The sequence below is a fragment of the Xenopus tropicalis genome, chromosome 8, assembly GCF_000004195.4.
Source record: "Xenopus tropicalis strain Nigerian chromosome 8, UCB_Xtro_10.0, whole genome shotgun sequence".
NCBI lineage: Eukaryota > Metazoa > Chordata > Amphibia > Anura > Pipidae > Xenopus > Xenopus tropicalis.
The window spans coordinates 19,714,307-19,728,675 of NC_030684.2; the positions used below are offsets into that span (position 1 = coordinate 19,714,307).

The following is a 14,369-nucleotide window of genomic DNA, read 5'->3' on the forward strand; positions in this document are numbered from 1 at the left end:
GACAGACACAGTGACAGTAACGCATAACTATAAAGCCAGTGAGAATGAGGAATTAATAGATATTGGGAAGTTGTGTCAGGAGTCAGAATCAGCAGTGCAGAGAAGGGAAAGGGACAGACAGACACAGTGACAGTTAAACATAACTATAAACCCAGTGAGAATGAGGAATGAATGGATATTGGGAAGTTGTATCAGGAGTCTGTATCAGGAGTCAGAACCAGCAGTGCAGAGAAGTGAGAGAGACAGAAAGACACAGTGACAGTTACACATAACTATAAACCCAGTGAGAATGAGGAATGAATGGATATTTGGAAGTTGTATCAGGAGTCTGTATCAGGAGTCAGAACCAGCAGTGCAGAGAAGAGAAAGGGACAGACAGACACAGTGACAGTTACACATAACTATAAACCCAGTGAGAATGTGGAATGAAGAATGAATGGATATTGGGAAGATGTATAAGGAGTCAGAACAAGCAGTGCAGAGAAGGGAAAGGGAAAGACAGACACAGTGACAGTTACACATAACTATAAACCCAGTGAGAATGAGGAATGAATGGATATTGGGAAGTTGTATCAGGAGTCAGAATCAGCAGTGCAGAGAAGGGAAAGGGACAGACAGACACAGTGACAGTTACACATAACTATAAACCCAGTGAGAATAAGGAATGAATGGATATTGGGAAGTTGTATCAGGAGTCAGAACCAGCAGTGCAGACAAGGGAGAAAGACAGAAAGACACAGTGACAGTTACACATAACTATAAACCCAGTGAAAATGAGAAATTAATGGACATTGGGAAGTTGTATCAGGAGTCAGAACCAGCAGTGCAGAGAAGGGAAAGGGACAGACACAATGACAGTTACACATAACTATAAACCAAGTGAGAATGAGGAATGAATGGATATTGGGAAGTTGTATCAGGAGTCAGAACTAGCAGTGCAGAGAAGGGAAAGGAAAGGGGCAGAAAGACACAGTGACAGTTACACATAACTATAAACCCAGTGAGAATAAGGAATGAATGGATATTGGGAAGTTCTGTCAGGAGTCAGAACCAGCAGTGCAGATAAAAGAAAGGGACAGACAGACACAGTGACAGGTACAAATAACTATAAACCCAGTGAGAATGAGGAATGAATGGATATTGGGAAGTTGTGTAAGGAGTCAGAACCAGCAGTGCAAATAAAGGAAAGGGACAGACACACGCAGTGACAGGTACACATAACTATAAACCAAGTGAGAATGAGGAATGAATGGATATTGGGAAATTGTATCAGGAGTCAGAACCAGCAGTGCAAAGAAGAGAAAGGGACGGTCAGACACAGTAACAGTTACACATAACTATAAACCCAGTGAGAATGAGGAATGAATGGATATTAGAAAGTTCTGTCAGGAGTCAGAACCAGCAGTGCAGATAAAAGAAAGGGACAGACAGACACAGTGACAGGTACAAATAACTATAAACCCAGTGAGAATGAGGAATGGATGGATATTGGGAAGTTGTGTAAGGAGTCAGAACCAGCAGTGCAAATAAAGGAAAGGGACAGACACATGCAGTGACAGGTACACATAACTATAAACCAAGTGAGAATGAGGAATGAATGGATATTGGGAAATTGTATCAGGAGTCAGAACCAGCAGTGCAAAGAAGAGAAAGGGACGGTCAGACACAGTAACAGTTACACATAACTATAAACCCAGTGAGAATGAGGAATGAATGGATATTAGAAAGTTCTGTCAGGAGTCAGAAGCAGCAGTGCAGATAAAAGAAAGGGACAGACAGACACAGTGACAGGTACACATAACTATAAACACAGTGAGAATGTGGAAGTTGTATCAGGAGTCGGAACAAGCAGTGACGGGAAGGGAAAGGGACAGACACAGAGACAGTTACACATAACTATAAACCCAGTGAGAATGAGGAATGAATGGATATTGGGAAGTTGTATTAGGAGTCAGAACCAGCAGTGGCGGGAAGGGAAAGGGACAGACACAATGACAGTTACACATAACTATAAACCCAGTGAGAATGAGGAATGAATGGATATTGGGAAGTTGTGTCAGAGGTCAAAACCAGCAGTGCAGAGAAGGGAAAGGGACAGACACAGTGACAGTTACACATAACTATAAACCCATTGAGAATGAGGAATGAATGGATATTGGTGAAGTTGTATCAGGAGTCAGAACCAGCAGTGCAGAGAACGTAAATGGACAGACAGACACAGTGACAGTTACACATAACTATAAACCCAGTGAGAATGAGGAATGAATGGATATTGGGAAGTTGTATCAGGAGTCTGTATCAGGAGTCAGAACCAGCAGTGCAGAGAAGAGAAAGGGACAGACAGACACAGTGACAGTTACACATAACTATAAACCCAGTGAGAATGAGGAATGAATGGATATTTGGAAGTTGTATCAGGAGTCTGTATCAGGAGTCAGAACCAGCAGTGCAGAGAAGAGAAAGGGACAGACAGACACAGTGACAGTTACACATAACTATAAACCCAGTGAGAATGAGGAATTAATGGATATTGGGAAGTTGTGTCAGGAGTCAGAACCAGCAGTGCAGAGAAGAGAAAGGGACAGACAGACACAGTGACAGTTAAACATAACTATAAACCCAGTGAGAATGAGGAATGAATGGATATTGGGAAGTTGTGTCAGGAGTCAGAATCAGCAGTGCAGAGAAGAGAAAGGGACAGACACAGTGACAGTTACACATGACTATAAACCCAGAGAGAATGAGGAATGAATGGATATTGGGAAGTTGTATCAGGAGTCAGAACCAGCGGTGCAGAGAAGGGAAAGGAAAGGGACAGAAAGACACAGTGACAGTTACACATAACTATAAACCCAGTGAGAATAAGGAATGAATGGATATTGGGAAGTTGTGTCAGGAGTCAGAATCAGCAGTGCAGAGAAGAGAAAGGGACAGACACAGTGACAGTTACACATGACTATAAACCCAGTGAGAATGAGAAATGAATGGATATTGGGAAGTTGTATCAGGAGTCAGAACCAGCAGTGTAGAGAAGGGAAAGGGACAGACACAGTGACAGTTACACATAACTATAAACCCAGTGAGAATGAGAAATGAATGGATATTGGGAAGATGTATCATGATACATTGCTGCACTGTAGGAACATTCAGCATCCAGTCATGTTTATCTTCTGCTGTATAATATTAAAGGGGTTGCTCATCTTTGAGTTAATATCTATTATAATGTAGAGAGAAATATTCTCAAATAATTTGCAATTGGTCTTAATTTAAAAAGTACAAATAATAAAAATAATTTCAATTTTTGTTCAACAACTCTGCAGTTTGCAGTTACAACAGCTATCTGGTTGCTAGGATCCAAATTACCTTAGCAACCAGGAAGTTTTTGAAATTTTGTAGCAGCAGACAGGAGGTAGGTACAGAGTGCACCATAGGTCGGACATAGAATCCCTGACGAGTTCCCAGTAACATGAAATAAAGTCTCACAGCCTCTTATTGGCACCTAAAGAACCCATCTACAAACCTGCAGTCTGGGCTCACAGGGAGCAAGCAGCGGGGAAAGCAGCAATGAATACACATGCACCCACTCTCATGAAACCACTCAAAATACAGATGTGTGTGTGGCTCTTTATTGGATGAGACTGTCATTTCTCACAACATCTAATGTTTTAGCTTAAAGGCCACCTATCATAGCAACATCGATCCCTTACCGGAGGAGTGGGTTATAAGAGCCCACACAACGGTCGGAGGCAAATAATATTTTAGCCAGAAAACGCTTTTGACATAAGAACAGGCAAGTAATTGGCTGATCCTGTGTCACATGTACAAGTGCATAATGTGCTGACTGGGACTCTCCCCATTATGCACATGAGTAATTCTCAACATGGCGGCAGGACGCTTCCTAGGGGCAATATCTGCCCAAAATAGTATTGTCCCCAAACCAGAATGAATGTGATTAGCCCACACATTGGGCGGATTACCGTAATATATATTTCAATGATAGGTGCCCTATAAGTGAGCTGCCTATAGCAGAGGGTAGGGATACATGTGTAGAACTATACAAATACCAGCCGGGGATAACTACTTACCAGCACGGCCTGTCTCCCCTTGGATGCACTTGTGCTCAAGCTCTTCTACTCACTCCTTCAGCTCCACTCTCCCCTCCATCAGGGCAGCAGACTGGAGATAAAATCAGATGAAAGCTCCATGTTACAACATCATATCTCCCACACACCCTCCTGTACAAGATCAAACAACCAAAAATGAATTCCAGGGTTTACTGAGCTGTTTAATGCCCAATATACATGGATCAATAGCATATAAAGGCCCCACAATGAAAAGAAACTTATGTACAAATAAGCACCTTCAACGCATTGTGGCATAAGAGCCTACAAAAGTATGATATATATTCACAAAGGACACATTTTCCAAAGGTTAAAATGGGTAGATATATCTTTCTACTTTCTCCGCTGGCTATTCAGCATCTCAAATGACCAAAGCGTAGGGCTGTAAAATGGGCTGTGCATTAAAAATAAGGCCTCAGTTCTTAACTCAGGAGTGAAAAGGAAATACGGCTGTAACTCACCCTTAAAAACAAATATTTAGTCATTTTCAGTATGGCAAAGTCCCCAAATGCTACTTCTGGCATTGACCACTTACAGCCCCCCCCCAACCAAACAACCCCATAAGCAAACATTGCTTGGCTAAATGTTGCTTATTTACATGCTTGTGTTTAAATACATTTCTCAAAAAATAAAGACAAAGCTTAACCAACACAATGTAACTCCAAGTCAATCGCATGTTTGTGGCGGTAATGTGACAAAATGTGGAAAAGTTCAAGGGGGCCGAATACTTTTGCAAGCCACTGTATATGCAGCGCCAACATCATGTATAATGCCCACAGGGCACACAGCCAGTATATATGCAGCGCCAACATCATGTATAATGCCCAAAGGGCACACAGCCAGTATATATGCAGTGCCAACATCATGTATAATGCCCAAATAATATATTATGCCAACAGAAAGCAAAGTAAAAACACATGTACATTTCATGGCTGATGCCCTTGAATATATAGTGAAGGGAAAAGAAGAGCAAATTAGTGGCACTTTGGGGCTGGGAAAGAAGCGTGACAGAGAAAGAAGGTTACGTTTGGTGGGAGAGGTGGAAAGGAGTTATCAGAATAGCGGTCAGGGAAACAGGGAGTTTAAAGGGAGGGCACTGGGGATTTAGAGAGAAGGTGGCATCAAGGGGTTAATAGTGCCATGTCTGGGGGCAGAGGAAAAGGAGGCTTTGTAAATGTGTAGCAGGAAATGATAAACTATTAATGGGTTAGGGCACCGGCACACAGGGCGTTTTCTTACCCACGATAAACTGAGATACCGCGGGCGAAGAAACGTCCCTAGTTCCCTTCTCACAGGCAATAATGGAAATCGCCGGTGGGGAAAACTACAATGCGCTTCCGCTTTCCTAAGTTGCCTCGCGGGGAATCTTCGGGCGACTTGAGAAACCGGAAGCAGCGCGTACGTTTCCCCCCAGTGATTTACATTATTGCCAATGGGAAAGCATTTTCAGGAGAGCAGTCGCCGGCGGTAGCGCAGATTTACTGCGGGCGACTAATCTCCTAGTGTGCCATCATCCTTACCAGGGAGTTGGTAGGGGGCAGAGGCAGAGGGGGCTGAAGAGAGACAGCAGGGAGCAAACACACTGCTAAGGGTTAATATAGAGGGATTTCTCTCCATACTCACCCCCTGCAGCTCCTCTCTGATCCTCCTTCTCTCCTGCTCATGGTATGTGCCCCCACCTGTATAGTCTGGCCAGAAATGGGCCCCTACCCTGATGTACCGCTCCATTAACTCCACACATGCTGGAAAGATCCTTGGAAAATGGGCAATAAACATTCCATTAACTCCACACATGCTGGTACGATCCTTGGAAAAAGGGCAATTAGCATTCCATTAACTCCACACATGCCGGTACGATCCTTGGAAAAAGGGCAATAAACATTCCATTAACTCCACACATGCTGGTACGATCCTTGGAAAAAGGGCAATAAGCATTCCATTAACTCCACACATGCCGGTACGATCCTTGGAAAAAGGGCAATTAGCATTCCATTAACTCCACACATGCCGGTACGATCCTTGGAAAAAGGGCAATTAGCATTCCATTAACTCCACACATGCTGGTACGATCCTTGGAAAAAGGGCAATTAGCATTCCATTAACTCCACACATGCCGGTACAATCCTTGGAAAAAGGGCAATTAGCATTCCATTAACTCCACACATGCCGGTACGATCCTTGGAAAAAGGGCAATTAGCATTCCATTAACTCCACACATGCCGGTACGATCCTTGGAAAAAGGGCAATAAGCATTCCATTAACTCCACACATGCCAAATTGTTGCTGGAAAATGGGGAATACGCACTCCATTAACTCCAGAAATGCCTGAAAGACTGGGAAATGGGAAATGAACACTTTGTTAACACCACACAAACTACACTAATTATACACACAGTGAGAAGCAGTGAGAACCATAGCTTCAAACCCATTAAATACACTGATCTCTGAAACCCCAGACCCCTTACCCTTCCAAAAAGCAGGTCTCCTGTAGGCTGCCTTATGTTGTACCTGAAGATCTCAGCATGATAGAGTTCAGAAAGAGTTCAGAAATCTTTTGTGTTGCCAAATGTTCTCAGTAGCCCCACCTTGTGGTAGGCATGAGAATAGCACCCAAGCAGTAGAAACCCTGTTCCCTACACACCAATATTACAACTAAAAAAGTAAAAATTTGTCAAATGCTAATTCTTGACATGCAGACGTGATGTTTTTTCGCATACAACTATTTTTTATTCTCATTCCAAACACATTAAAGTCAATGAGTGGTTTTTCTGATTCCTACCGCCAACTTTTTTTGCTGTGCAACTTTTTTCACACTCAAATCAGTCAATGGGCATTTTTTTCTCAATTTTACTATCGTGCCTTTTTTTTTCACGCACTTTATTTTTTAACACAACTATTGTCTCCAAATATATCAAAATCATTGTTATTTTTGTTGTGGTCAGTTTTTTCCCCAGTTTAACGAAAAATTTTACCAATTACGAAATGTATAATTTCATTGTGAATCCATGCCTAACGAATAAATTTGCTCATCACTAGTGCCAATACCTTTCTTTAGATGGGAGCTCCTTTGGGTCGGGCCCTCTATAGCTATTGTACTTGTTATAGGTTGGTTTGTATGGTTTCTTGTATGTTTAATGTATACATGCATTTATTGTACAACCCTGCAGAATATATTGGCGGTTTACAAATACATGTTAATAATACTTAATGCCCCCAAAACATGTAGGGTTAAGAAACAACAGAGCTATTTCCCATTTGCTCTGTTGCCAGGGTGCAGCAGCCAGCAGAATGAAGGGTCCCATTACACACCTTTACTTTAGGCGCTGTAACGAAATTGTTTCCCCGCCGCCTAGTATCACATTATAACAGAGTTCATTTATGAAAAACCGCCACGACAACTGACCCCTCCCCGACAGCAAAGTTTAATGCCTACCTACACCAGTGCCGGGCACCTCGCCCCTCCCCTGCGTGTGTTAATTTGCACATTTTTGTTCATTTACGGTGCGTGAATAAACCAGTATGTGCATAGGTGCAGTCACAGGGCCCAGGGGTAAAGGGGCAACAAAAGAGATACATTCCTAGTGCCCCCACACCATTGCACCCTCGGCACGTGCCTCTCCCGCCTACCCCTAGTTCCAGCCCTGATCTGTTTCATCTACAGGGGTCCTACACATGGTGACAGGCACATTACAATGCCTTCAGTGTCCACCCCACCATCTCAGTGTGTATGACCCCCATATAAACAAACACTGGCCACCTGAGGGCCACAGCAGATGGAAACACAATGTACTGGGGCTACCTCAGTCAACACAATAGTCCGGCAATTACCAACTGGTAAGGCAGGGAGAAAAAGCTGAGCAAATTCCGACAACTAGAGTTGGAGGCAGACTCGGTGGGAGGGGGGTGCACAAATAGATATTGGGATAAAAGCCATAGTGAAGAGACTGACCAACAAGATAAAGAAAAGAGGGAAATGACACAAGACACAATTTAATACAAGGTATGTAGAATGGTTGGGAGTAGAGTCAGACTGGGCCAGCGAGGCACTGGGAGAAAACTCTGTGGGCCCCGCCACAGCGGACCCATTGCTTGGTCTGTGAGTAGATCTAATTGTAGGAGGTGCTGCAGCGGCAAAGAAGGAAGCGGTGCAACTGGGAGGAATGGGGGTATACGCAGGTACAAGTCCCTCTAACGTGCCGGGCTAAACGGAAGTGCTGTGCGCCTATAGAACCAAGGTAAATCAGCCTGAATCCCCTAAATATGAATGCCAGGGCGCTACTGGGCAGTTTGATACCCGGTATGCATAGCATTACATAAGGATCTGGTTTGTAGAGACTTAAATATCACAAAAGTGCATACAAATAGCCATGTAATAGTCACAACAGCAACAGCAAAATCAACACATTTTCAGAATATTATGCTGGGTAAAACCACAAATAAAATGTTGACTCAAGAAAACCTTGTGTTTTAGGACAGTAAATCCTAAATGGGTAAATATTTTTTTTTTTTTTTTTACTAAGAATTAATGAGTCGCAAGGTTTCCCTAAAATTTACAGCTTTGACAAAATACCTGAAAATCACCACAAAGCTTGTATGTTCCAGCATCCTATCTCCCTCATCATCAGGTGCCAAGATAAACCATCCTAAAAACCAATGCCAGGGGGAAACTGAACAATGTGATGCCCAGTGTGCATAGAATTACCAAAGTATCAGATCTATAGAAACTCCAAAATCAAAATAGCGCAGTCCTTCTGTCCTTCTCCCCATCATCCACACACTTTGTATCCCACCTGAGTAACACTTTACTAACTGCCCCAACCAAATACTCCTCCCCATCCCCCCACACACTTTGTATCCCACCTGAGCAACTCTTTACCCTCTGCCCCAACCAAATACTCCTTCCCATCACCCACACACGTTGTATCCCACTTAAGTAACTCTTTACCCTCTGCCCCGACCAAATACTCCTTCCTATCACCCACACACTTTGTATCCCACCTAAGTAACTCTCTACCCTTTACTCGCACCAAAAACTTCTTCTCCCCATCGCCCACACACTTTCTATCCAACCTGAGGAACTCTTTACCCTCTACCAAAACCGAATACTCATTTTCTCATTTTTACCCTCTGCACCGGCCAAATACTCCTTCTCCCCATCACCCATACACTTTATATCCCACCTGAGTAACACATTACCATCTGCCCCAACCAAATACTCCTTCCCATCACTCACACACTTTGTATCCCACCTGAGTAACCCTTTACCCTCTGCCCCAACCAAATACTCCTCCCCATCACCCACACAATTTGTATCAGGGCTATAGAGCTAAGCACAGTTAAACCTTCACTGATGATTGTAAATCCTGAACTAAAGACAGAAATACATGCACTACTGATTGTAACTCTTGTAACTATTGACTGTAACACATGCATGGCTTATTGTAACTCCTGAGCTACTATCAGACCGGCACTGCTGATTCTAACCTCTCAGTTAGTGACAGAATACCTGCACTGCTGATTAAAAACTCCAGAGCTACTGACAGTAATACCTGCACTGCTAGTTGTGACTCTTGAGCTACTCACAGTAACATATGCACTGCTTATTTTAACTCACGAGCTACTAACAACAATACCTGCACTGCTGATTGTAACTTTTGAGCAACTGAAAGAAATACCTGCACTGCTGATTGTAATTCCTCAGCTACTGACAGAAATTCCTGCACTGTTGATTGTAACTCCTGAGTAAGTGGCATTAAAAGCTGCACTGCTGATTGTAACTCCTGAGCAAATGATTGTAATGCACTGCAGAGCGTAACTTTTGGGCTACTGACAGAAATTTCTACACTGCTGATTTGTAACTCCTGAGCTACTGACATGACTAAATGCACTGCTGATTACTACTGAGATGCACTGCTGGTTGTAACTCTTGAGCTACTGAACTTTATACCATTTTAAATAAATCTACTTTACAGTAGATTTATTAACGGACAATCTGGGCCAAATAGGGCTGATCTGACCATTGAGCCTTTCATTGGACCCAGATACTGGAAGAAGAACAAGAACTTCCTCTTGTGCCACCATCTTACCTTAGGGCAGTGCTTTTAAGCCAGTCAGAATAATCAGCTCAAGCTCCTCTCAAAAGGTTCAACCTTTGACCGAGTCGCTCCATGAAGGTCCAACCTCTGGTCATTGCCCCGCCTCAGCAAAGGAAATAACATTAAAATTTCCCTTTACCCCCTAAAGCTTTAAGCTACTGCCAGATGGGACTTATTACCCGCTGTGTGTGGCACCCAGGCCCATGCCAGCGGATTGGCTGATACTTGGCCTGCGTTTATTATACACCGGCTGAGAATCAGCCCCCCCTGGCAATAGCTTCAATGGACAGCGATACAACCCAAACCCAACTCTTTCACTTTAATGTGCCAGCGTTGCCCCCTGTCCTATCTCTGCCCCAAACTGACACACAATTCTGTTACCTTACTAACTCAGTTTTACAGAAGAGTAACACAATTACTGCTAGAAGTAAAGCTACAGAGGAGAAAGGGTTAATACTGTGCCACACGTGTGTATCCCAGTTTGTTACATGCTATTATTCCCATCATTTAGTTATGAAGAATAGCCCCCAGTAATGTACAGAGGGGTAACAGCACAGAGTGGGATCCGCTCTCTGCTTGCCAATAACGTGCCAGGAATCAGCACCACTGCCAGATATTTGCAGCAATGGAAACGATATTAAACCCCAACGCTGCTCATATTCAGACAAAATCGCCGGTGCTGCTACCTATGGGATTCCCATTACTAGCCGGGCAGAGCAGTTTATATACGGCAGTACAAGCAGACAAACAAGTGCCCGTGCCCTGGGCCGAGCATAGATGGAGCACACAACTAGCAGCTTCATTCTAATTATACTATATTGTAGTTTGGGGCGTGTTTTGGGGAGACCTGCACCTTTTTCAAGCATCCTGGCAACACTAAAATAAAGTCTAAGCAAGCAGCATTCACCTGCTCTGTGTGTGCTCCTTCCCATTAATACTATGTACTATGTATATAAAACATTGCCTTAAGGTGGATGCAGGGTACTGGGAGTTGTAGCACCAAAGCCACTGGAGCTGCAGGACCATTCATGCGAGTTCCCCCAAGCACAGAAGGTTCCTGCACAGCAGCAGCGGAAGGTAACATAGGTTCAGCAGAACAAGATGGCATCAGTAGGGCAAGATGTTACCAACCTGCGTACCCACCTGCGTACCCACCCATGTACAGCTTTGTTTGGGTAGCGCCATTGTACCCTGTGCAGGAGCTGAACTAAGGGTTTTACTGTACTACTAATATTTCTATCCCATTCTTTTTCTCTCTTTCAAACCACTATTGGGATGCTAGGGAAAACTGGACCTAGCAACTAGCTGTCTGCTGAAATTCTCCCTAAATATGAATGGCAGCACCATGGGGCCCCCGAACAGTTTTATACTAAATGTATATAGGATTACCACTATACTGTACCCCTGATACCATCTTGCCTTACTATACTCCCTATCCCACAGATACACTCTGTTCCCCTGAGACCATCTTGCCTTACTATACTCACTATCCCACAGTTACACTCTGTACCCCTGATACCATCTTGCCTTACTATACTCACTATCCCACAGTTACACTCTGTACCCCTGATACCATCTTGCCTTACTATACTCACTATCCCACAGTTACACTCTGTACCCCTGATACCATCTTGCCTTACTATACTCACTATCCCACAGTTACACTCTGTACCGCTGAGACCATCTTGCCTTACTATACTCACTATGCCACAGTTACACTCTGTACCCCTGATACCATCTTGCCTTACTATACTCACTATCCCACAGTTACACTCTGTACCCCTGATACCATCTTGCCTTACTATACTCACTATCCCACAGTTACACTCTGTACCCCTGATACCATCTTGCCTTACTATACTCACTATCCCACAGTTACACTCTGTACCCCTGATACCCTCTTGCCTTACTATACTCACTATCCCACAGTTACACTCTGTACCGCTGAGACCATCTTGCCTTACTATACTCACTATGCCACAGTTACACTCTGTACCCCTGATACCATCTTGCCTTACTATACTCACTATCCCACAGTTACACTCTGTACCCCTGATACCATCTTGCCTTACTATACTCACTATCCCACAGTTATACTCTGTAACCCTGACATCATCTTGTCTTACTATACTTAAGAGGTCATATGACTTAATTGGTACCTAATGTGGTTAATATGTACCTAATGGGGCTATAAAACATACAGGGAGCCATAGATACAGAAATGAGGGCAACCAACCTACTATATACTGTAAGTATCTACTGTACTGTAATGATTGGAAGGAAGTAGAATATTGCTTTGCTCCAAAGGCCACAATGTAACAGCATGGCTAAAGCCCCTTCAGCAGCTCCGTATTATAATTATTCTTATTCTCTATAGCCGAACAGTCCCTCACTCTGCTGTGCTGTAACTATGCTAACTGTTCAGCAATAGCAACTAAGGATAATGAGAATACGGAGCTGCTGAAGCACAGATGGGTCAGTGAGCTCTAAAGAGAAATATGTGAGCCATAATGCGTCCCGCTCCCACTTTAATATGCCTTTCCCAGTGCCCCCTGTTTCTCACCCCAATGGGCTATGTGCCCAAAACCCCATAGCCAGTTTATCTGCAGTGCCAACATCATGTATAATGCCCACAGGGCACATAGCCAGTATATATGCAGTGCCAACATCATGTATAACGCCCAGCAGGGCACACAGCCAGTATTTATGCAGTGCCAACATTATGTATAATGCCCACAGAGCACACAGCCAGTATATATGCAGCACCAACATCATGTATAATGCCCACAGGGCACACAGCCAGTATATATGCCATGCCAACATCATGTATAATGCCCACAGGGCACACAGCCAGTATATATGCAGCGCCAACATCATGTATAATGCCCACAGGGCACACAGCCAGTATATATGAAGAGCCAACATCATGTATAATGCCCACAGGGAAAACAGCCAGTATATATGCAGTGCCAACATCATGTAAATGCCCACAGGGAACACAGCCAGTATATATGAAGAGCCAACATCATGTATAATGCCCACAGGGAAAACAGCCAGTATATATGAAGAGCCAACATCATGTATAATGCCCACAAGGCACACAGTCAGTATATATGCAGTGCCAATACCATCTATAATGCCCACAGGGCACACAGCCAGTATATATGCAGTGCCAACATCATGTAAATGCCCACAGGGAACACAGCCAGTATATATGAAGAGCCAACATCATGTATAATGCCCACAGGGAAAACAGCCAGTATATATGAAGAGCCAACATCATGTATAATGCCCACAAGGCACACAGTCAGTATATATGCAATGCCAATACCATCTATAATGCCCACAGGGCACACAGCCAGTATATATGCAGTGCCAACATCATGTATAATGCCCACAGGGCACACAGCCGGTATATATGCAGCGCCAACATCATGTATAATGCCCACAGGGCACACAGCCAGTATATATGCAGCGCCAACATCATGTATAATGCCCACAGGGAACACAGCCAGTATATATGCAGTGCCAACATCATGTATAAAGCCCACAGGGCACACAGCCAGTATATATGCAGTGCCAACATCATATATAAAGCCCACAGGGCACACAGCTAGTATATATGCTAAAATCTGGTGGACAAAATTGACCGCACTCATCCACCACAAAATGGACATATATGAAAAAATATGGACACCCTGGACCGAAAACCAAAACAATCGACCAACTAACCATATCTAAAAACGGACAATGCCAAGGGAAAATCCCAGACGCTAACTAAATAAAAGGAAAAAAAGAGAAAAGAAAAAAGACCACCCAGATGAAAACGGCAAGGCGAGAGTCCAAACCCCCCCCTTTACCTCTAACCCTCTATCCAACACCTATTCTACTTTCTTTAACCCCCGTTGTTCCACATATTTTGTATGCATCCTACTTTGTTGTAAAACAACTAATAAAAACAAAGTTTAAAAAAAAAAAACACTTTGGGTAAAGTTTTGTAAAATGGCCCCCCCTGGACCTGCTCCAGAAAAACCACTCTTTTTCAACTGCCCCATCGGTGATCGGGGTACACAGACTATTGCATGTGTCAGTTGGATCTCCCCCTCTGCTCTACATTTTGCAGCAAGTAGTCTGTAGGAACCTGAGCCCCTTC

General features: G+C 43.6%; 1 long non-coding RNA gene across 1 annotated transcript in view; it reads right to left on the reverse strand.

The window, feature by feature from the left end:
- LOC105946495 overlaps positions 1–5,785 on the reverse strand; it is a 79,516-nt gene extending 73,731 nt beyond the window's left edge. The window contains exons 1-2 of the long non-coding RNA XR_004219690.1: positions 5,745–5,785; positions 4,086–4,176 (exon numbers count right to left, since the gene is read on the reverse strand). This is a non-coding gene — a long non-coding RNA (uncharacterized LOC105946495). The remainder of the gene's footprint in view (positions 1–4,085; positions 4,177–5,744) is intronic.
- Between the last annotated feature and the right edge of the window lie 8,584 nt (positions 5,786–14,369).